The 23,470-nt window shown below is 39.3% G+C and overlaps 1 non-coding gene across 1 annotated transcript; it reads left to right on the top strand.

Moving 5' to 3' along the window:
• Nucleotides 1–18,051: 18,051 nt before the first annotated feature.
• On the top strand, nt 18,052–18,182 carry LOC115295106. The gene has a single exon (XR_003910329.1). It is a non-coding gene; the product is annotated as a small nucleolar RNA SNORA18 (small nucleolar RNA).
• Nucleotides 18,183–23,470: the final 5,288 nt, after the last annotated feature.

Below are 23,470 nucleotides of genomic sequence, written 5' to 3'. Positions count from 1 at the left end.
TGTATATGGGCGTATATACCATTTTAAATGATAATAGGGAAAGTTACCTTTTTTCTTACATTTGTTGAATAAACGCAATAACTTCTCTGTGGCCTTAGAGGCCTTGCATATTTTGACCCAACTGCAGTCTTTCTAGGATCATCTCTCTCTGCTAGGTTCCGGCTTCCACCATGCAAAATGCTCTAGTTTATCTCCAGTGAGCCCTTTGTCCTTTGGGCACGCAGTATGCATCCATGTTTTTGTGCTGGTCTAATATGATTCCCTCTGCTTGGAATGGCTTTTAGAGAAACTTATACTCTAATTATTTCCTAGAGGAGTTAAAAAATAAGATTGGATAATTGAAATAATTAGATGATTGGATGGTTGAAATGATAAATACTATCTCCTCTATCGTAAGTCCATGTGACGATGAAAAGAAGTTCATATGGTTTGATATAGTCCTTAGTTTTAACAATTTAACAAATTACGTAGTGTTTTACTACATCATTCTAGCCATTTTCCCCTTAGTCCCATACTTAAATATATGTTGAGGAATGTTAAATATTTACAATTGGTTTTGTAAAGTATTTGATTCCTTTTGGACTTCTTCTGTAATGCTGTTGGAATTTAATGAGTTTAAAAAAATTTTTTAATGTTTTATTTATTTTTGAGAGAGAGGGAGAGAGACAGCATGAGCAGGGAAGGGTCAGAGAGAGAGGGAGGGAGACACAGAATCTGAAGATGGGCCCCAGGCTCTGAGCTAGCTGTCAGCACAGAGCTCGATGTGGGGCTCGAACCCACAAACTGCGAGATCATGACCTGAGCCGAAGTCAGATGCTTTAACCGACTGAGCCATCCAGGCGCCCCAGAATTTAATCAGTTTTTTAAAAAATGTTTATTTATTTTTGAGAGAGAAAGAGAGAGAGAGGGAGAGAGACCATTGGGGAGGGACAGAGAGACAGGAAGACACAGAATCTGAAACAGGTTCCAGGCTCTTAGCTGTCAGCACATAGTCCAACGTGGCCTTAAACTCATGAGCCATGAGACCATGACCTGAGCCAAAGTCGGATTTAACTGACTGAGCCACCCAGGTGCCCCTAGGTTTTTTGTTTTTTGTTTTTTTGAACTTAAGCACTCAACTTTATTTTTCACCTACTACAAATTCTAATGATAAACATTTATTAAGTGCTTATGGCATAGTTCTAAATTACTTACCTGAAATTAACTCATGAAATTCTCATACTAATACAACAAGGTAAGTTCTATTATTATCAACATTTTATTTATTTTATTTTTTATTTTAAGTTTATTCATCTATCTTTGAGAGAGAGAGAGAGAGACAGAGACAGAGAGAGAGAGACAGAGAGAGAGAGAGAAGCGAGCCCGGGAAGGGGAGAGAGAGAATCCCAAGCACCTGCCACACTGTCAGCACAGAGCCCATAGTAGAGCTTGAACCCACAAACTGTGAGATCATCACCTGAGCCCAAATCAAAAGTTGGACACTCAACTGACTGAACTACCAGGCGCCCCTATTATCACCATTTTATTTCATTATTTCATTATTTTATTTTTAATATAGTTTACTTTCAAGTTGGTTTCCATAAAATACCCAGTGCTCATCCCAACATGTGCCCTCCTCAAAGCCCATCACCCACTTTCCCCGCTCCCCCACACCCTGTCAACCCTCAATTTGTTCTCAGTATTTAAGAGTCTCTTACGGTTTGCCTCCCTTTCTCTCAATAATGATTTTTTCCCCTTCCTCTCCTCCATGGTCTTCTGTTAATTTTTAAAGATGAGTACATTGGAGCCATAGAAAGTTCAAAGTACTTGCCTAGTAAGTAGTAGCCCTGTGGCTCCAGAACGCATGTTCATGTATACTGAGTCAGTGATTATGTGCTAATGGATGGGGGACTGTCTAGTGGAGGTGTTGTAGGCATCCAAATTCAGTCTGGTCTCAGCCATTCCTCAGCAAGATTCTTAAAAGATGCATGCCCATAAAAAGGCCATTTAAAGGGACATTTTATTACCAGTTTGGGCTTAGCCTCATACCTTAAAGTAGAATAAAGTAGAATCCTTTGGGCCACATGGGGATATGTTTTGCCTAAAGCAGAAGGAGACTGAGGTCTAGAATCTAAGCTGGCAGAGAGGTCTCCTTTGCTTCCTTTTCTGAGCCCTTGACTCTGTCTTATCATTCTATTGGTCGGTAGTGAGAGGAATAAGTCAGAGAGAGAAAATAGCAAGAATAGGCATTAGTCTTGCTGCCTGCAGCAGAGGTGATTTAGGCTGCTGGGAGATTGAATCATCTAGAAAGCAGTTGTATGTGGCACAGTGCATATTCTTCTTATTCTCAAAGATATTAACATGCATATCATATCCATCTTTGGTATATTGTAGTAGACTAGAGAACAATGCTGGGTTCATAAGAGGTCTCAATATATTTCTATAGAAATGAATGCAAGATTCTGTAAGTAGAAAAAAACACAGCAATGGCTTTATGCATAATTAGGTAATGTTTATGTAAATTATGGTTTACCCATATAGTAGAATGTTTTGCGGTCATTAAAATGTTTTTTTAAAATTTTCACAAATAAGTTTAAATGAAGTAAGAATTTTTAATGATATAATATTAAGTGAAAAAGCAGGATGCAGAATTGTATGATGTGGTCTCAGCTATGTAAAAATAAGCATTAATAGTTATTAAAAAAGAATAAAGATTATCTATACTTGCTTCTTCAGGACATATTGTTAAATGATGAAGCAAGAAGCAGAATAGGTTCTATAGAATAATATCACTTTATGTAAAAATGTATATATTTCAAGTCCACACAAAAAACTGTTACTCTGGGGAATAAAACTGGGGGTGGTAGTGGCTACAGTGGAAGAATAGAGTGGAAGAACTTAATTTTTATTAAAGATTTTTTTTATGCCTTGGATTTTTTTTACCATGTCCATACATTTTCTTTTCAATAATAAAAGTTTCTTTTTTTTTAATGATGATATGTGTATATATGTGTGTGTGTGTGTGTGTGTGTGTGTGTGTGGTGTGTGTGTGTGTGTGTGTACCAGTTAGTAATAATAAAAGTATGCATTTGTGAGCAATTTAATTTTTCTTCTTTTATCTTTTTTTGAGTATCTAATGTTCTACAATGAATATATATTTTTTTATAATTAAAAAATATTAAACATTATTTGAGACAAGCTGAAAACCTGGAAGGGTGGCAAGGGACAGAATTATGAGAGAAGTCTCTGCTGTTCTCATGGAGAACTCAAGTATTCCTTGGGCATGTGCTCAGAGATTGCCTCCTCAGAAAGGCCTTATCCTGAGTGCTTACTTCTAGATGAGCTTCTTCTATTATTCTCTCCACAGCCCCTTATTTGTTGTCCTTCATCGCATATTATCATTTTGTTTGTTGATGCAGTTGCCTATTTTATATTTGTGTCACCCTCTGGGCTGTAGGTTCTGATCTGGGATCAAATCTGGTTGTTTACAATACTCCAGCACTCAAGTCCAATGCCTGTTGCACAATAGGTGCTCAGTAAATATTTGTTGAGTTACTAAATGAATGGGTGAGTGTTCATCCTCTTCATGATACTTACGTCCTAGAACCCATTGACAAAAGTCTTTGTAGATGAGAAAAGAAATATTCACAATGGACTATGCTTTAGCACATTGATGAAACATGGTCCCAACAATGTAGCAAGAAGACAAGGGTGGGCTGCAGGAAATGAGGGAGAGGAAAGAGAGGGGTGCCTTATACTTAGGATAGCTATGTGATACTGTCAAGTGGCATTCTATGGACATGGTGGCAGGTATCAGCTTGTCAGATTTATTGTGAGGGCTTCCCTGTTGTCACCGGGGCACGTATGTTGGGAGCAAGGGATAGAAAGTGGCCTACCAACTATTATCACTAACCGTGGTGAAAGCCCACATTTCATTTGCATGGAAGACTATGATATTAGAGATAATGAAGCATGAAATGGTAGCAAAGAATGGAGAACTGAATTTTTCTATACTTGGCTGTGCTAGGAACTGGCTGTGTGTCTCTACTGCAGTCACTTCACCTCTCCAGGTCTTATTTTCTCATTTATAAGGGGGTGCACTGAATGATCTCTGAGGGTTGTGGAGATGTACCATTAAATGATTGTATAAAGTAAGAATTTTTGAGGGCTTGGCTGGAGAAACTTTTCAGTATGACTTCCAACCACAGTTAACAGGGTCCTAACATAAGACATGGTGCAAATGTGGGATGTCAGTCTGGTCATAGATGAAAGGCTAATTTGATGTGATAAAATGTCACCCCAACATCTTTTTATAGAAAAGAATTAAAGTCAAGGGCACCTGGGTGACTCAGTTGGTTAAGTGTCGACTTTAGCTCAGGTCATGATCTCACCGTCTGTGAGTTCAAGCCCTGCATTGGGCTCAGTGCTGTCATGACAGTTCAGAGCCTGGAGCCCACCTCAGATTTTATGTCTCCCTTTCTCTCTGCCCCTCCCCCACTCATGCTCTGTCTCTCTCTATCTCAAAAAAAAAAATATTAGAAAAGAGTGACAGCCTTCAGTGACCACAACCAATAAGATGCATGAAATGGATCATTTATGTACATAGGTAATTCCAGCCCTACCATCTACCATATGAGTGACCTTGGACAAGTTTCTAAGCCTTGGTTTTCAATAAAATGGGGGTAATAATAGTAACACTTGGTATTACAAGGATTTCTGTAAGAACCAAATAAGAGGACACATGTAAACACCTAGAATAGTGCCTGGTCCATAGTACTGCTCAATAACCATCAGCCTTTATAATTTAATATATCATCTACAATTACAGAGTGCAAACCATGTGCAAGGATTGCATTGGTTTTCCATGTCCCTGTTTAAGCCCTATTTAAAGAAAACAGAGTTTTCTTTAAGGGACTGTTATCATGGTAAAATGCTTCCTACTCTAGAGAAGGGCCTCTATCAAAGACGTACATATTATTAATAAAGCCACCATTTTCACCCTCCAGGTGCTTGGTCTCCATCAACTCCTTTAGGCCTCAGAATAACTCTATGAGGTCAATCTTCCTCGCCCCTGTGTGGCTAAGCTTCAGCAAAGTTACCTGCCTGAGTGCAGGGCAGTGCCAAGAATGGGAACTGAGGTCTGTTGGACTTCAAAGCCCATGCATTTAACCTCTGGGATATACAGCCTTTTGCAACTGTTATTTGTGTTTTCTCTGAGCTCTATTTTCTTGTAGCCAAAGGTCACTCTTGTCCTTCCTCTTCTGTTGTAGCCTCATGGGTCACAGAGGGTGGGGGTCGGTCTTCTACATTCCCCATGGGTTTCTTGGGCCTGTCTTCCATCTGTTGCAGCATTAGTTGCAAACTGTGTGTAGGGTCTTCAACCCTAAGTCCTCCTGACACTTTCAAATGAGAGAAGGTGACCCCAAGTTCAGGCCAGCATGGCTGTCCACAGAGCGTGGGAACATTATCAGCAGAGACAAAAAAAAATTTCTCCCTCAAGAACTGTTTTTGTAGGGCTGCATTTTCCGATGTGAAGTGCACATTTTTTGTTAATCTGCTCTCAGTGGCAGAATCGGGGAGAGTGGGAACAGGGCTATTTTATCTACCCAAAACATTTCATCAAACGAACTCAGGGGATCCAAGATAGTGTCTAACAAATAAAAGTCAACATTGCTCCCTTTGTCTTGGGCCACACACACAAACCATTTCTTTTAAAGGTAAGAAGGGTCATCTTGATGTTCTATGGATGTCAGCAGGCACCACATGCTTTCTTTTACCCCTTCCTGTCCCCTCGGGAAGATTGGTGATCTCAGGCTGCTTAGGAGGAAGAATGAATGCCAAAGGAAGGCAGAAAGAACTTGGTCATTGTGGAGAGTTTGGGCTTCTGTGGGGAAAGAACTGGCTAGGCCTCTGGCAAAGCACTGAAGAGCAGAGGCTGGTTCCTTTCACGGAAGGCCCCTCTCAAGAATATGTTTGCTTTCCCTCTGCTCTGGGACAAGAAAGGTAATAATAATGACTCCAGCTAATGTTCCCTGAGCACTTCCAGAGTGTTTGGCATGAGGCTAACGGCCTCCATAGACTCTCTTATGGTCCTGGGAAGCAGTGACAATTATTATTTCCAGTTTCTGAATTGGCAACTGAAGCTTAGGGAGATTAAGTCACTGGCCTTAGGTCACACAGGTAGAGGAGGCAGGGTTTGGACATGGGTGATTTGATTCTAGTCCCACACTCTGAGGTCCACAGAAGCTGTGACTTGGTCAAAATCTCAAGCTAGTTAGAGGGCAGAAGTACAAGTAAAATTTAGGGTTTCTGATTTTCTAGTTTTCTGGCAATATTACACTACTCTTTGATTTAACTATCATAGGAATGACATGTCAAAGGAGCAAATTCAATATAGCATTCAATTTATTCAGATTAGTCTCCCAAATGAATGGACAAGCTTGGTAGTCTCTCTTAAACATTGTCAAAGAGCTGTCAAGGTGATTTTGTTGTTGTTAAGCTCTCTTATTTTTTTCTGAGTCTAAAAGTAATACAGGTCAGTTATAGAACATTTGGAAAATTTAAGAGTAAAAAAAAAAAGACCCATAATTCTACCACCCAGAGATAATCTTAGCATTTTAGCATGTTTTAGAAAGCATAGATAGAGGCACCTGGGTGACTTAGTAGGTTAAGCAACTGATTCAATTTCGGCTCAGGTCATGATCTCATGGTTTGTGAGTCTAAGCCCCACATTTGATTCTGTGCTGATAGTGTGGAACCTGCTTGAGATTCTCTCTCTCTCTCTCTCTCTCTCTCCTCTCTCTCTCTGTTCCTCCCCTGCTTGTGTTCTCAATCTCTCTCTAAAAATAAACTTTAAAAAAAGCATAGATGATATCATATGTTTGTATATATATTTTTATATACAACTTAAAATTGTATTAGCTATGACAAGTAGGTTTTAAATTTGATGCACATACAATTCACTGATATTTAAAAGGGTTCTGAGGCTTCATATGGGTACTTGGTGTTGTGATGAACTAATGATAATTGCTGCTGGTTCATGGTTGAGGACTGCATCTGGAGAATTTATTTGGCATACTTTCAAGGACTGCATCAGGGCTGCACTCCATTTGAAGACATTTTGATGATAGTTTTATTTCCAGGAACGATGATGTTGGGATAAGCTGAGGGTTTACTCTCATATTGATGAGGTTTGCCTCATGGCCTGGATTAGAGCCAGGATTTCCATTGCTGCCAACACTCCATGTGCCAGAAGGATATGTGTAATTTCTTGCTTAGTATGGGGAGGCCCCATTTCTGGGGACAGAAGGACTAGCTGCAGAGGTAACTACTGCTTTATAGACTCAGCCCAGAACATTGCCATCCTGGGAATTAAATAGCATGCCTTGCAGCATTTGTCAGTGCCACCTTATTCCATCCCATGTTTTTCTGGATACTTGCTTGTCATCTTGCAAGTAGCCTTTTGCACATCCAAGAGTATAAGTCAACCACTGATGTCAGAAACCTTTGCTACCATTCATGAGTCTTATTGAATCACTGAAAGAGTAATCAATGGAACCTTAGGTCTGGAAAGTGCCTTCAGGTACATTCCATACCCTTGTCTTATAGAAGAGGCCACCTAATCTCACAGAGTTTTTCAGGGACAAGTTATTCAGCTAATGGCAGAGCCGGGCCTGGGGTCATGTTCTCCTGACCTGTGTTCAGTTATTATCTTTCCTTGTTGATTTGTTTTTAAACTCTATTACATTGCATTTTTTTTATAAGGAGAAAAAGATGTTGATGGATAGGTTTAGAGTCCTACAGAAATGATGTACTTAATAGAGAAGAGCATTGTTGATTAATTTACATTTTACATCTTGATTCTTCCAGTTATCTGTATCTACTATGACTAATTTTCAAACTAAAAATTAGATCCTGTACTCAAAGTGTTATTTGAATTGTGAATTTATTTTTTAACGTTTTTTAATGAATTTATTTATTTTGAGAGAGAGAGACGAGCATGAGCAGGGGAGGGGCAGAGAGAGAGGGAGACACAGAATCTAAAGCAGGCTGCAGGCTCTGAGCTGTCTGCACAGAGCCTGATGCAGAACTCGAACTAATGAACCATGAGATCATGACCTGAGCTGAAGCTGGACACTTAACCAACTGAGCCACCCAGGTGCCCCTGATTTGTGAATTTATTTTTAAGCAAGGTCTCAAAAAGGTTTAAAAATAAAATTATGTCTACTTATATAAAGATACCTGATATTTATTGAGTAAATACTGTTTTTAGTTTTTACATGATTTTTCTCCTTTAATTTTCCCACAATCCTGTCAGGTAAATATCAGGGATATGCTTACCTTACAGATGAGGAAAATAAGGCTTAGAGAAGTTAAAAGACTTAATTAGAGTCAAAGCTTATAAATGACAGTTGACTTTCTGACTCTCAAATATGTTATCTTGATCACTATGCTATTCTGGTTTCTGGTTCACGTTTGCATACACATGAGGTATAATTTAGGAATCAACTGACTTACTGAAAATAATAGAACTACATGAAATCAGATAAATCTGGGGTACAAGGTCACCATCCCTATGACTAAAGATCTTTGATTATTTGTTCTGATATACTGTGAGCTGGCGCCTGGTGGTAGGTCCTCCAAAGTCAGATTTAAGTATGCTTAGGAGCCTTGATGGCACTTAGGTCTATTGTAATGGACTGACCCAGGTCGACATTTGAACTTTTCTAGTATTCAGACTCTATTATCCAAACCACAGCCTCCATTCAGTGGGTAATGGGCTTTGGAAGTGGTTGAATTCATGGAAGAGAAAGGGTGAAGAAGGCAGGGGATGGGGCTATCCTATTGGAAGTCCTGCTTATGACTTTGGGACCATATTCCCCTTGAGGTTCAGGTGCTCTCTCATCAAAGCCTGAGTAACTTAATCGTTAGATGCATTTGCTTTCCCTTTAAAAGACAACAGTTTCATCACATTACTTTTAGGCTGTCTCTTCTCAGTGACTGGATGTCTGGGCTGTGTCATAACAAGACCAATTCAAAAGAAAAAGGAGCATAAAGCCAAGGCACATCCCCTACCCTCCAATACAGGTCACCTCCTTCTTAGGATGTGCAAGTCCTCTGCCCTTCTGGACATCAGGGCTGCTTCCTTGGAGTCAGTTATGCAGGTTTATGGCCTGTCCTGATCTCATGATGTCACTTGGTCATCAGAGAAGGTGCTAGGGGTTAAGAAAGACTAGGTCCTAAGAAGCAGGACCAAGTACAGAGGGGCAATGGAGGGGCCTAGAAACAGCAGTAGAGGGCCAAGGAGAGGAACTAGGGAGGAGCCTCAGGCAGAATTTTGCTGCTTGCAGCAAGGAAACCCTTCTCACTACACTACAGGGGGACCTGATGGCTTTCCATTAGCCAGCTGTTTGTACCTGAGCATGAGATCTGTCTTTGAGACTCTGGACAAATCAACCAACCAAACAACCAACCAACCAACCACAGAAGTAGCTGTGCTGCTCAATAGACTGTTAAAAACATTTAATTAATGTGTACTTCCATTTTGCTCCATTAAGCGTAGAGCCCTCATTGGTATACATCACATAGGATATAGGCAGATAACGCTAAGGGATACCTCTGGTTCCAACAGTGCTGGGAATTTATTCTGCTTGTGGCCATGTCTATCATTTACAAGGCAGGGTTTTTTAAGGATTTTTTTTTTTTTTTAGTTTATTTATGTAAGAGGCGGGGAAGAGAGCGAGGGAATTCCCAAGCAGGCTCTGCACTGACACTGACAGTGCAGAGCCTGCTGTGGGGCTTGCACTAACAACTGCAAGATCATAACCTGAGTCCAAATCAAGAGTCAGATGCTTAACCAACTGACCCTGGCACCCCATAATACTAAGGAGAGCTTCATCAGGACCATTTCTCCAGGAAGTTTGGAATTCTAGAGAGTAAGGAGAGAGACGTTTGTTTGGTCAGGAGCACTGTCAGAAAAATGATGGCTGATAGAAAGAACACTGGGTTGAGAGACTGAATACCTGTATTCTCAAACACAGCTCAGCTATCATTTTGTGGAGGACAGTGGACAGATCCTAACCCTCTATGACTTCAGTTTCCTGCTCTAAATGTAAAATTTCGGTTAGCTAGCTCTTGGAGTTTTCATGTAGCTTGAAGATACCAATCACTGATTTCTTTAGCTTCTTTATGATGTAATTAAATAGCCCTTTTCAACTCCTGAGACCCCTGAGAAACGCTCTTTGAAAATATGTATTTATCTAGCCCCTAATTCGTAACATCTCTAAGTTGGACTGAAAAGACTCCAGAGGTCACTGGGAGTCATTTTTGTGGATTATTGCCAATATAGAGATCCAGAGGCTGAAATGAATTAGAGAAACAACAAATAATTAAGCCTGCTGGACATAGGGAGATTTGAATCATTTGTTGATAATAGCCATCTATTATCAACACCTTCATCTTTATGATAGTTTCATCGATAGATAGTTATGTATTTACTTAATAAAATGGAACCTGGCTGAAGATGAAAACCAAGTTTGTTTAAAATATTTTGTAACCCTTGAAAATCATCCCCTAAACAACAACTAAGAAGCCATATGTGATATAGGCAGAGAGGGGGAGTGCTCTTGGTGAGTGCTGCACTTAACGGGGCAGACTTATTTAAGAATCTTCAGTCAGGGCTCCTGGATGGCTCAGTAGGTTAAGTGTCCTTAACTCTTGATTTTGGCTCAGGTTGTGACCTTATGGCTTTTGAGATTGAGCCCCATGTCTGGCTCAGTACTGGCAGTGCTTGGAATTCTCTCTCTCTCTCTCTCTCTCTGCCTCTCCCTTACTTGCAGGCCCATGTATGTGTTCTCTCTCTCTCAAAATAAATAATAAAAATAAAGTTAAAAAAATTTTAAATTTATAAAAGTTAAACAAGAAAAGAATCTTCAAATCAAATTAAAACAGCAAAAAAAAAAGGACTTAAGCTCTGCCTCCCTCCCAAACCACAGTTCTGTCTCTCCCCTATGTTTCCAGATGCTCTTTGGAAGAATAGGTGTCACATGTTACTTTTCTTTTAGTTTTGCCTTACTTTGTGTTCTGCCCCCAGGATTTCCCTGACTTCTGTCACTTCTGGGCCATTTCATTGTTGCAGCTCTGTGTCTCCTGTTCTCTGTTAGCCTTTATCCTACTTGCCCTTGCAAAAGCCTCCAGCATTATTGGCAAAATTGCCTCCTAAGCCACTTCCCATCTCCTTAAAAAAATTATTATTACTGAAAACATAATCTTGGTTCATTGTAGAAAATTTAGAAACTGAAAGACAAGCAAAAAGAAATACAGAAATTACCCATAAGCCGATGACCCCGAGAGAGCCATTATTAAGATGCTATTGTGTTTTCTGGGTTTATGGGTGGAGAGAAGAGAGTGAGGAGAAAACAGTGCAAGATGAGGCAAGCGAGGGGTGTACCAGACATAAGGCCTCATCCATGTACTAGGGACTTGGGACTTTATTCTGACTGCAATGAGAAGATGATGAGGGATTTTAGCATGGTCAAGAGAAGATCATGCATGTGTCTTAGAAAGATTACCAGGATTGCAGTGTGGAGACCAAATTGAGGGCAAAAGACCAATTAGGAAGCCATCCAAGACACCGTTCATGCTTATTCTTAGTACTTTACCTTACATCATTTCCCTCTTCTGGAACATTCTTCTTTCTCCCTAGATCCATACAAACTCTCCTCTGCCTTCAAGCACCTTGAAGTGGCCAGCTATTAAACCCTTCTTGACTTTCCTCTTCCCCAAAGTCTTATTACTCAGTTCATGGGTCCACATTTTACTTACTGCTCCATGGTGTATAACCCACAGTTGCACTGAACCACAGCAGTCTTGAGGAGCTGCACATAAAGCATTTCATCTTTGCTTCCCATCATCATTACTTGCATTGTCTCTTGAAAGATCCTATCAGACATCATAAATTTATTAATACTAAAATGGAAATGAAACTGATTTTATTAATCCTCCCAGGATAATAGCTTTACAAAAACTTCAAACCCATTGAAAGTGGAGAGATATTGAGCCAGTGAATACCAGCAGTCAGGTTCCACAGTAATCAACTAAAGGCAGATCCTGTTTCATTGGCACTCCCACCCACTCTACCCTTCCTCTGGCATCTTCCATTGCAATTGAATTGTAATAGACAAAATAAGTTAGCCCAAAAGAATGCATCTTTAAAGAGGGAACTGGCATTTTACCAGATGGATATGGAAAAACAATTTCCATAGGTGCTTTTTAAACAATCATATAGCATATAAGGCAATTCAGTTCTAGCATTACACACACACACACACACTCACACATATATACACACATATGTGTGTGTGTATATATATACATATACATATGCATACACATACATATATATATGACCATGAGACACAATGCTTTTGGGAAGGAAAGTATTGCCAATAAAGTCTAGCACATTTTTCTGGGGTATTTGAAATACCATGTTAAAAAAGAGATCAAACTATTCTTTTGAGGAGAGGTGCCTGGAAAAGGAGAGCATGCCAGACACAATGACCTTCCACTCTTGAAGATATTTGAGGGCAGGAAATGCACTGAAGGAGTCTGTTCCCACAAAACTTAGGGTGGTGCTGGAGAGTAGTGTTCAAAAAGGCAATCTTTATTTTTTTCTTTAGGCAACATAATTAAATGATAATAGTACCATGTAGCACAGTTTTATGAAGCAATAATCCAGTTCCCAAATGGTAAACTATAAACCTGATGGCCAAGTCATTTATCCCAATGAGAGAGCCTGATTATTGCAGGGGAAAGCAGGGGATCACCCATTATAATGATTTTGCAACAGGAGCTCAATAGGTCTAAGGCACTTGATACGGATTCTTACCCTGGGTAGAGAAGTGGAAGCTTTGAATCTAGGAGACAGATGAAGGTAAGTGGAGTGGGTTGGGGGCTAGCGGTGTGTTGGAGAAAGCTCAGGGAGGATAGGACCTTGAAAGGGAAGTTAAATGGTCAGAATCCCTTAGCAGGGGTGGGTGAAATTAAGAAACTTACAGTTTCAGAAAAGAATCTTGCTAAGAAAGCAAGAAACCATTTTCTAAGGAAAATGGAGATGGGAAAGGAACTATTAATTTGGGGGTTCCAATTATGTGCCAGCATTTTTATAGATCTTATGTCCTTTAAGTGAGGACTGCAATCCTGTGAAGGGAGGATTATCTTCTGTATTGTATAACTGAGGAAAACGAGGCTCAGAGAAGGTAAGTCGTTCACCAAGGGACACAGCACTCATGTTTGAGGTCAAGATTCAAACTTGCTCCTTTGACTCTTGTAGTTTTTCTCATGAGGGCAGTTCCAAAGAAGAACCTCTGAAATCTGTACTGGATGGACGCTCTCGAGAGTACACTTAGTGGTTCCTGATTACAAAATGTTCTTTTACCCGGAGCAGTAGAGAAAGAATGCTGAACACATTTTGTTTTCTAATGGGATCTTTGGAGCCACGAAGACAGCTCTCATTCTTCACTGGGCCCAGATCTCTTCTCTTCACTGACCATTTACTTTTTCCCTGCAAAGTACTTATTTTCATCTGCCAGGAATCCAGCAGTTTTCCAGGCACATGGTAAGACATCAATAAATCTTGTGCAGTAAATACATATACAAATAAATAAAAATATCATTCTCACATGTATCTCTGCACACAGTGAGAGTAATATTCTACCGTATTGCTATATTTTGGAGTAAGGTTCAAATGTTCACCCCTCTTAACTTCTTTACCTTACTAAAGCCTGTTGTTATGTTTCCTTCCCCAGCCCCCACCCCGACCCCATCTTTCTAGAGCACTTATTATCCGTGCCTTCATGTCTCCAAGAACTCATATACTGTAGTCTTTGTTCTTGGTTTGGCATTTGAAAATCTTGCCTGTCCTTTTAGAGTAAAGCAATCTAAGGGTATGGACTATGTCTTATTATCCTGTGTCTCCATAGCACCTACCACAGCCTTCCATTAGAAGGTTCTGGCAAACACTGGTTGAAGTGCATAGTCTAAGTGGATTTGGGGAAGCAGAAGGTACAGTGGTTAAGAGCATGGACTTCAGGGAGAAACAAAACTGGTTTAGAAAGCTGGCTTTATACTTGCTAGCCTTGAAAGAAGTCTCTGAATGTCATCTTCCTCATCTGTAAAATGTAGATCACAATGGTTGGTGTAAGGGTTCAATGAAGCAGAACACGGCAAACACTAAGCACAGTGGTTGGCATATGCTCGATGCTCCAGTAAGTGGTAGGAAAAGGAAAAAAGGAATGTAGACAGCAAGGAAGGTGACCTCAATTCTCTTATAAGAGAAAAGGGTGTGGCTAAGGAGGGGAGGACGCAGGCAATCACTTAACTAGATCCAACAGTGATAACCCTTTGAGGTGTGGATCACTTGGAAAAGCCCCCTAGTCTTAAAGGTAATAGCTGTTGTTATATACTCTTTCCGTGACTTTGAGATGCTATTAGTCATCTATGTTTTCTCTCCCTCTCTTGGGGGTAATAAGTCAGACCCACACCTGGCGCATCTCCGCTGTTCTCAAGTCTGGGAAACTATAATCAATTGTTCCACAGTGATTAAGGAATTCCATCTAAGAACATCTCTCCCCAGCCAAGACCAAAAACCCAACCCCCCCAACCCACCACCACTAGCAAAACAACAAAAACAAAACAACAAAACAAACAAGAAGAGCACACAGAATAATCAAGACTTATTGAGTGCTTCCCATATAACTAAGCATTTACTGAGAATGTGCTATACTGTATTTTGTGAACAAAAGTGGGACATTCTATTGGGAAAAACAGGAAATAAACATCTTTAATGTCAGGTAATAATATGAAGAGGTAAATAAAGTAGGGTATGGGACTAGAAAGTGCTAAGAATACTGTTTTAGATAGTGGATTCAGGGGAGGCCTCCCTGATATGTTTGAACAGAAACATAGAATCTGGAGGGAGAGAGTTGCATCAATATCTAGAGGAAGGACATTCCAGATGGAGGAGGAGACAGCAAGTCCTTGAAGGTGTTTAGCAGGATTCTTGCACAGAGAGTCATGACATTGAGGCTTTTCTTTTCAGAAAGCAACTTTATTCCTGCTGGTACCGCTCAGTTGGGTTTGTACCAGAAGCACTGAGCCCTGAACACCACGTGGCATAGTTTTTTTAATATATTTTTTACTTCTTTGTCTCCCATATATAGTAACATACTAACACATAGTCTGATTAAGTGGTCTCATGTTACAAGGTCACGAGGATGTTGTCACGTATGTGTATAACCAGGTTGCCTTCAGGTTGGTCTTGTCTTTTGCTTTTCTTTTCTTTTCTCTTCTCTTCTCTTCTCTTCTCTTCTCTTCTCTTCTCTTCTCTTCTTTTCTTTTCTCTTGTTTTTTCTTCTCTTTTCTTCTTTTCTTTTCTTTTCTCTTCTGGGGGAGGGGGCTACCACAGTGTTCAACATGGCTGTTGTGATCAAGGAACTTCAAGAAGGCAAATTCCATTACTTTGGCATGATAGTGGAGGAGGATGACAAGAGATAGGATGGGAAGGTACCCTGGAGCCAGATCATATGTGACCTTGAAGGCAGTATTGTCCTTATCCCCAGGCAAGAGCATTAATATCCTACATGCCACAATCACAGAAAGCATCAATTTATTAGCAACACACGGTGTCCATTCCTTGTGAATCTGCCTTCAGTGTTAACACGCAGCAACCCAAATTTGAAACATCCACTCTTACAACTAACATGGTTCAGGCCCCAGAGGAACACTTTCCCACATCTGTTGTCCCGTGTCTTCAAAACAAAAGGTCAACAATGCATCCAAATGCTGTGAAGTTTCATTTGAAACTGTACTGCTGCTGACTTTGTAAATAGACACAGATTTGGAAAGTGGCAAGGATTTGACTGGATGGTCTTTAGGTAAAAGAAAACAGTTAATTTGATAAATTCTTCCTCTCCAAAAACGTTTGCATAATGAAGTGCAAAATTATTTCCTAGCTGTGTGAAGCATCTATTTTCTTGCTTCACCTCAAATTCCAAAATGTGCCTCTGAAACTATTTATGAACACAGTTGCATGGGGTGGGTGAGGAAGGTTTTGAACTTGTAAGAAATCCATATTACTCTTAAATTTGTGTCTATATTTTTATATATATCTAGTCGCAAAAAGTGTGAAGTGTAGAGTGATTTTGAGTCTTTGTACTGGTGACTAGCTAACCTTTCAAGCAAAATTTACAAATGGTTTCATTTTAATAATAATATTTAATAGATTTAATTAATTTCTCAAAAAAGTAAATAGATTTCAGCTTTATTTAAATAATTTGATTTAAAATATTGGCATTCATTAATATAATTAACTTTGCACCTTTTAGTTTTAGTAGAAATTTTGAATATTTCAGGTTAAAGATAACATTTTTGAAAAACATAAAAATTTAAGTCTTTTGTTCTTTTCATTTATATTAATTAAATTATTTGATGGAAATTTACTCAAATATTATATACTTTGAATATAAATACCTTTAATACTTTAGACTATTGCTATCAATAGAACATAATGATGTGAAAATCTAGATTATTATGACATGATGATTAATTTTGTTAAAATTAAGATAAGAAAAAACTTATGGAGTAAATGCATAATCATAATTTAATCCACATATTTACATCTTATTCATCCTAACAGCCAAATATGCATAATAACAATTAAGTTGAATAGTCTTTGATATTTTGATAATTTTTGGGCATTTAAAAATCATAAATTTATACTTTTAGTCAATTTAAGGACCACAGATTTACATATATATATATATTTTAAGGTTTATTTACTTTAGAGAAAGAAAGACAGAGTGTGAGCAGGGGAGGGGCAGGCAGAGAGAGAGAAACAGAGTCTGAAACAGGCTCCAGGCTCCGAGCTGTCGGCACAGAGCCTGACATGGGACTTGAACCCATGAAGCATGAAATCATGACCTGAGCTGAAGTTGGACGCTCAACCAACTGAGCCACTCAAGCGCCCTCATTTAGATATATTTTTAAATCTCACCATTTTATGTATTTATCAAGTAGATAATAGAAAAAATACTTTAAAAACATTTTATTATCTTGATTAAAAATTAAAAAAATTAGATATAGTATGTGGACCTTCGTTTGAATTCTTGCCCTGGTCCCTGCAAATGTTAGCAGAAGCTGACCTATAAACTATGGACCTAGCTCACATTCTTTTTTTTTTTTAATGTTTTATTTATTTTTGAGAGAGAGGGGGCAGGCAGAAAGAGAGGGCAACACAGAATCTGAAGCAGGCTCCAGGCTCTGAGCTGAGAGCGCAGAGCCCAATGTGGGGTTGAAGCCACAGACAGCAAGATCATAACCTAAGCTGAAGTTGGACGGTTAACCCACTGAGCCACCCAGGGGCCCCACATTCTTAAAACAATTGTTGTGGCTCCTGGTAGGAAGCAGATGAAACTGAGGGCCAAGAACACCTGTTAGCAGACCAGGCTATTGCAGTGGTCCTGGAAGACTGGGGAGATAGAATTGGTGAGAACTAGTCTGGAGCTGGTTTTTTTGAAGGCAGAGCCATGAGTTGCTTATGGATTGGTATAGAATCTAATAGAGAAGATTCAAAAATGACTCTAAGAATTTTGACCTGAGCAACTCGTAAGTGACAGTACTACTTAATTCTTGCCTTTTAGGATTGTTGTAAGGATTATCTAACTGAAATAACATATGTAAAATCTCTAGTACAGTGCCTAGTACCTTCTAGTTGCTCAATAAATGGTAGTTGGGAGCATTTTATTATCTTATTTGCTCATCTCTAGAGCTATGCAAAATGCTAATGTTATATTGTGTGTGTGTGTGTGTGTGTGTGTATTTTTTTCCAGAAAAAGAAATTGGTCAAGAAATGGAATGATATGGTCAAGGTCATATAGTTAATGAATTGAAAAAGCCAGCTTAGAATTAGACATTTCTCTATGAAAGGAGCAGGCAGAGAGCCTCTGAGGGCAGCTAGACCAGGATAGGAGTTGGTTTTTGCCATGTGTGGTTTGGGAACCTGGAATATAAACTTTGGTTGAGGTCTATCCTGAGGGGGCTTTTTCTGTAGACCTACATCATTCAAAATGCCTCATAAAGGCTATGTGTGATTTCCTTTATTCACAGAACTATGTGTTAGATCTGTGGGAAAGAACTGCAAGACATTTACCTTGTAACACTCTGAGAAAAAATAGTTAAAATTTAAAAATTTTAAGTGTTGGCATATTCCAACAATCTGTATAGTTCTTGGGTGTGATAGTTTAGGGGTGAATATGATTTGAACTCATTCACATTTAGAGGGTGTCTGATATTAAAAACCAGGGAGATTCATCTACTTTGACTCTAAACATGGACTTAAAGTAGGAAATTGGATCCCAAAGATTACAGATGGGGAATTTTTGAACTATGTCGATATTCAAGTGGAGATCAAAGAAGGCCAACCAAAAGAACTCTGAACTGATAGTGACAACTGGTTTGAACACAAGTTCCTTTTTTAAGAACTTTATTTATTTATTTATTTATTTATTTATTTATTTATTTATTTATTTATTTTTGAGAGAGACAGAGAGACAGACAGAGTAAGGAGAGGCAGAGAGAGAGAGGGAGAGAGAGAATCCCAAACGGCTCTATGCTGTCATTGCAGAGGCTGATGCAGAGCTCGAGCTCACTAACTGGGAAATCATGACCTTAGTCAAAATCTACAGTTGGATGCTTAACCGACTGTGTCACCCAAGACCCCTGAAAGTTGGTTTTAAAAGGACTAATTTAGGGGTGCCTGGGTTCCTTAGTTGGTTGGGTGTCCATCTGTGGCTCAAATTATGATCTCAGCGTTCATGAATTCGAGCCCTATGTCAGCTTCTGTGCTGACAGCTTGGAGCCTGGAGCCCGCTTGGGATTCTGTGTCTCCCTCTCTTTCTGCCCTTCTTCTGCTCACGCTCTGTCTCTCTCGCCTTCAAAAATAATTAAACATTAAAAAAATAAAAGGGTTATTTTGAAGGTTATGATTCTAACTTTGGAGGAACTGTGGTGATTGGGAGTGGAAGGAATCACATGTAAAATTTCTTAAATAAAAACTTAGAGCCTTTAAATTAAAAAAAAAAACACACACTTTGGTATCTGCAGGTGTGTTTTAGAAGAGGACCAGGTAAAAATGGCTCTTCATGGAGGCAGGGATCAGCCTTTCTGAGTCTTTGGAACAGTCAATTAGTGGTGAAGCCAACTCATTAGGAAATCAGGAGCTTTTCACCCTAAGACTAAGTTAGCTTAGATTACTGCTTTGTCCTTCTCTATCTGTTGGTTTCAATGAGTTACAGCCATTTTACAGCATTTAATAGCAGCAGCACCCAGTGTCTATTGACTGTTGCATTCCAGATATCATTCTGGGCCCTTTACCTATATTATTTTTCCTTTAGTCCTCACAATAGCCTTGTGAGGGAAGTAGTGTAGTAATTCCTAGTTCACACGTTAGGAAACCCAGGCACACTCTGGTTAAATAACCTGCGTAAGGTTACACAGCTAAGTAGTAGCAAAACCAGGGTTCAAATCTGAGCAGTAGAATTTACCTGGTTTCAAGTTAATCCTGGTTTATTTTACAGACCCTAAAACTGAAGCTCAGAGAGTTCAAACATATTGCCAAAGATCACACAGCTAGTTGATGGCAGAACCTTAGCCCAAGTCTGTTTCACTGTCCTGGACTGAAAGGAACATTTGCTTGCCCTTTGGGGTCTTTGGTCTGCTTGAGGAATAGATTCTAGATCTGCGCACAATGTCTGATTTTTCTCTTGATGGTTTTGCAATTATACCTTTCTATAACTTTTTCAATCTTGTTTTATGAATCTGGTTGCAAGATCTTATTCACAGTTCTTTGCTTGCTTTCACCCTGTAATCAACAGCAGACTCTTGCAAATGTCAGTTCCAAAACTTTTTCTTTAAACGGTAGAATTGCAAGGAATTTTGATGGACTTAGGGCTTGCCTCCCTCTTTCCTCCTTCCTTTCTCACTATAAAACTGTAAGAGAAAGGCTCACCGGCATAAAAGAAAGTCCATTTTAAATAAAGTAAGTCCATTTTAAATTTGCATACCAAAATTAACTCCCAAAGTGAAAGCTTCACACTCAACCTTGACCCTATGGGCTTAGGAAGACCATTTCAGCTTCTCAGAGGACAGGAGAAAGAGGCGGGGATGGAATAGTGAGGATAAACCTCCAATGGATAGGATCCAAACTGCAGTGAATTTACAAATTGTCTGCCTTAGTTTCCTCACATGCAAAGTTCTTGCAAGGGTTAATGAGTTATTTCCTAAATTTTATTCCTAAATAACTTATTTGTTGTTTAGAATAAAAAAAAAAACAAATAGGCTTTCCTTCCCCTGACACCACTCTACCCCAACCTGCTATAATTTCTTACTAAAAGTCCTATTGCTATTCTTTGCCTTAACCACGGTGAGATTCAAGAAACTAATCTTTGGTATACCATTCATCTCGGTAAAGTATTTTCCATTTGTTTTTTTGAGTTCCAGAATGCCAAATGAGATTACAAAGGATCTATGTATCTAAAGAGAATAATCTACCATGCCCTGAGTTTCTAGGAGATAAGGGGCTGGGGGAAATCCTTCTTAGCCACTTGCAATGTCTAGTAGAAGGTTCCCTCTCGGAGCCTTGCCCTCAGTGAGGGAGGCTGAGATGGGTCATGTCTTATCTAGGTAAAGGGCAGGCCTTGTCCAATTAGAGATTTAATTTTAAATAAAAACACCAGAGCTTCAGATTTCCTTTTTAAAGCCTCATTGGGTGTGATTGCATTCTGGGGACATAAGATGGGGCTAAAAACTCTCCAAAGCTGCTATTCTAGGTGTCTAAACTCACTCGCTAAGATCACAGCAGGGACCACAGACGTCACACCTGGAATCTGGAATGAGCATTAAAATTGGCAAGGCTGCAAAGGCATTAGTAAACATTATTAAGAATTCCATGCAGGCAATTAGACTCCAACAATATCTTTGGAGTGGGTGTTTTTTCCCTTTTCTTTCTTCCTTTTTTTTTGCATCTTTATTTCTATCTTGCTAATGAGAGAGTAATGAGCCACATACTTGTTACCTAGAAGGAATATCTCGGCAAAGCTCTAGTGAACTTAAAAACAGTATTTACAAACTGATTATTGTTCGCATTCATTATAAATTTTAAATTAGAAGGAATTGTAATAAAGAGAGCCAGGAAACGAGTTGTTCCTTACTAGGAGGTTTCATGGGCTCTTAAATGGTGAAATGCTAAGATTTTGCCACTGCTGAACTGGCGGTGGGAGATGTTCATGGACTCCAGAAGAGAATGTTTCACAGCTCTGGATTTGTTTATTCCCCTTGTTTGTTTTATACAACATGATTGTCCTAACTCACATTCAAGGCAATGATGTCTGGTATATATTGTCGAAAGATTGACTTTCTGTTGAAAACACATCAGATTTTGCACACTCTCCACTAACTCACACCACCCCATCTCTTCCTGTTTACAAATTCATTTCCTTCCTGAGCTCCCTTCTCCAAAAGAGGGAGAAAATTTGGTTACTCGGATCAGGCTCTTGACCATGGCTGAAATACTTCCATCCTTGCCTGAAGGGCTTATGCTTCCCACTGACCTGCAGGGACAAGGAGATAGACACGCCAACCCTTCACAGAAGCTCCATTTTGAGTTCTGATGCCACTTAGAAGGGTTAGGAAAAGATGAGCTTTATAGACTCTCTCTCTTCTCCTTTATTTTCCTTTTGGCTATGACAGAAAAATTAGAGAAATACAGCTTTGCTACCCAGTGTCACTTTCTTCTTCTCATTGCCTTGATTTATTTATTCTTATTATTTTTGTTTTGGTTTGGTTTAGCATCTGAGTGTTCTTCTTGCTCACCTGTCAAGGTCAGTTTGGGCTAAGTAATTTACATTCATTATTTCATTTGATACTCATGACAGCTAAGGAAGCTGAGGCTTAGGGAGATTTAGAAAGCTGATGAAGCAAGAGTTTTAACCTAAGAGGTCAGACTTCAGAACATTTGCTCAAGTGTCAGTTGAATTGAAGCAAATACTCTTAGATGCAGATACTGTATATCATTTCTCTACCTTGAAAGGATTTATTAAAATACTTTCTGGAGCCCCTGGGTGGCTCAGTCAGTTAAGCGTCCGACTTTGGCTCAGGTCATGATCTCACAGTCCGTGGGTTCAAGCCCCATGTCGGGCTCTGTGCTGACACCTTAGAGCCTGGAGCCTGCTTTGGATTCTGTGTGTTCCTCTCTCTCTCTGCCCTTCCCCCACTCGCTCTCTGCCTCTCTCTCTCAAAATACAATAAAAGACATAAAAAAATAAATAAAATACTTTCCATCACTTAAAGAGTGAACTGATAGGCAGAAGGAGTATTGAAATGGACACAGGAGTCTAGAATGGGACACACTGGCTTCTAATTATTGAGTTTCTATATCCAGAAAGTAGATGAGTCCTATTGACTGAACAAAACAAAACAAAAACAACTTACAGTAGTGTATCTTCTCCTTAATGTGGAAGATCCACTTGCATTTGGTTCTTTTCTTTGAGTTGTATTAATAAGTCCTCTTGCTCTGTGTTCTCTGACAGTAGCTGTGTGTTAACATGTGTAAATTGGTGATCAGGAAGCAGTAGTTATACAGGACATTGAACCAACTTGCCAGTTGACACAAAGTGTAGACACAAAATGTCCTATGTGTAGTTCCCCTTTGGAAATATGCTTGATCTGGAAGTCAGGAAATTTCTGGTGAATTTGAAGGAGTTGGAAAGCCTTCATTCATTTTGAAGAATAAAAACAAATTATCTTAGGGTACGCAGGTGGCTCAGTCAGTTAAGTGTCCGACACTTGATTTCAGGTCAGGTCATGATCTCAAGGTTTGTGAGATCAAGCCCTGGGTAGGGCTCCTCACTCTCATCACAGAGAGTCTCTCTCACCTTTCTCTCTGTCTCTTCCCCATTTGTGTTCTTTCTCTCTTTCTCAAAAAAAAAAAAAAAGTATCACTTGTGTTAACTAAGCATACAGCTTCTGAGACATACGTAAGATCCAACTTGAACCTTTGTTTGGCATCTTAGTTGTGTGTGATTTTATTTTATTTATTTTTTAATTTTATTAAAAATTTTTAAGTGTTAATTTATTTTTTATTTTTTATTTTTTAATATTTTATTGTCAAATTGATTTCCATACAACACCCAGTGCTCTTTCCCACAAGTGCCCTCCTCCATCACCACCACCTCTTTTTCCCCCTCCCCCTTCCCCTTTAACCCTCAGTTCATTTTCAGCATTCAATAGTCTCTCAAGCTTTGCATCCCTCTCTCTCCCCAATTTTGTTTCCCTCTTCCCCTCCCCCTGGTCCTCCATTAGGTTTCTCCTGTTTTCCTGTTAGACCTATGAGTGCAAACATATGGTTTCTGTTCTTCTCTGCCTGGCTTATTTCGCTTAG

The sequence above is a fragment of the Suricata suricatta genome, chromosome 6 (assembly GCF_006229205.1).
Source record: "Suricata suricatta isolate VVHF042 chromosome 6, meerkat_22Aug2017_6uvM2_HiC, whole genome shotgun sequence".
NCBI classification, from domain to species: Eukaryota; Metazoa; Chordata; class Mammalia; order Carnivora; family Herpestidae; genus Suricata; species Suricata suricatta.
This window is presented reverse-complemented; position numbering and strand designations above follow the sequence as displayed.